The following is a 2,064-nucleotide window of genomic DNA, read 5'->3' on the forward strand; positions in this document are numbered from 1 at the left end:
GTAGGGGGGGGGGGTATTTTTGCCCCTCCCCCTCCAGACTTTTCGATATATCTCCAGAACCACTGCGTTGATCGTCACCAAACTTAGTACCCTCCCGGGCATCAATTTTACACATTGTGACCAAAAAAATTCCAAAGGCTTTGATAGGTTGGCCGGAAATGACGTCAGAATGACGTCATGTTTTGCCGCTTTCGACCCAAAAAAAAGGTTTCGCGAAAAGAGCTGTCAGGCCTAGGTACAGCTTTGAAGATACAGAAAAATGATAAGAACATAAAAGCTTTTAAATAGACAGGGCTACGAAATTCCTATCTCGGGTTTTTGAATTTGTTGAGTTTTGACCCCCAAAAATAAAAAAACTAGTTTTTTGGATATACCTATTAGCCAAAAAATCAAAAAAGAGTTTCGAATTTCGAAAAAAATCGGAATAAATATGATAGTACTAACTACTAACCGTGTTCTATCTGGATACCAAATTTTAGATCGATATCCCTTTTTTGGCCAAGTTATAGCGAAAAAAAAACTGTTCAAAGATGATGACGTCAAATTTTCGAACTCAATTTTTGGCAATTCTAGACAACGTAGCGCGAAATAAAGACCACCATTGGTCTCGCCGTGACGAGCTGCATCGAATCGATACCCACCTTATGCAAAAATATCAACTTTGGAATTTGACCTTTTTTTACCTGACCTGTGACCTGACCTGGTATTGTCAGTGACCTCTAATAGCTCAGCATATGTACTACCAACTGACGCCCTATCGCTGATGTTCGATGAAATTTGTTTTACTCGATTTTATAGTGCATTCTCTAGAAGACCCGTGAACGGCAAACATTTTATCTTTGACCTGACCTGTGACGTCATCGGTGACCCTGAGGTCACTGAAATTGAATTTCTATCAACAAATTTGAACAGAGCTTTCGAACGCTGTTTGAATTTTGTGGAGCCGTCCAGTAGAGTAGTTTCGGAGATACGAGGGAGGGGGGGAACATGGACGACGGTGAAAACAGGGCGCCTGGGGCGATTTGATCAAGGTTCGTAAAATTTACACGTGACGTTTGGCATATAGAAGCCCCTTGGAGCGGGAGCAGTTCCAAATGTCACGTGACTAATATGCCCTCCGGCGCCCTGTTTTCACCGGCGTCCAAAAACATGCCCCCCCCCCCCCACCAGGTCACGTTATAAACACAAACAGACCCCACCGGGGCGCGGGTTAACAAAGGTTACATAAAAGTAGATGAGAGCTGTGAAAAACGTATCAACAACAGGCTAAGGACAAATACCTATATGCTGCTCGAAAAAGACTAATTTCATTCGAAGTGAGGTTTTAACAATGGCTCGGCACCAGAGCACTTCAAGGATAGGCTTTTCAGGATGCAGCCCGGCCCACATCCAGAGTAATATCTAGGTCCGCCCATTATCCGCTTTCTTTGAATTTCAGAACCTAAAAAAATTCAGCCAAAAGTCCAAAAAATATCCATAATAATCGTTTCACCAAAAACTGTTTGTGAGACCATCACAAATTCCCTGCAGGCTAGAGCAGACACTAAACAGCCATATATCTCTCAGGCTATCATGGTTCACAGAGGCATGCTTATAAATCACATGTAAACCAATAAACACATCTGCAAGTTGTTAATTTTTAACATGAGCATTGAATGTTATGATTTTATCCGTTCTGATCCGTGTTCAACTTCCAACTCCCAAATCTAGCCCAAATTCTATTTTTCCAAATTTGGGATCCAATCCCATCCGGTCCATGGATTTATCCATGGATAACAGACTTATCCGGCCCATGAAGTGCTCTACTCGGCACTCCAAGTGTTCATTGTTGGTTTTGCAGCCACGGACGTCGACCGGACGCCGGTGCCGGTCACTTCTAGTTGTCCTTCGAGCTCAGAGATGTCGCGGCGTGACACCGTCGTCGGCTCCGACGCACGAGCGCGCCGGCCGCGTCGGCCGCGTCGGCGTGCAGTCGGCCGGCGTCGGAGGCGGCGGTTATTTCCGTCACACGCGGCACGTGCCAAGCGCGGTGACGGCGTGACGCGGCGGCGGCGACGGCGACGG

The sequence above is a fragment of the Amphibalanus amphitrite genome, unplaced genomic scaffold, assembly GCF_019059575.1.
Source record: "Amphibalanus amphitrite isolate SeventyFive unplaced genomic scaffold, NRLGWU_Aamphi_draft 001815F_arrow, whole genome shotgun sequence".
NCBI lineage: Eukaryota > Metazoa > Arthropoda > Thecostraca > Balanomorpha > Balanidae > Amphibalanus > Amphibalanus amphitrite.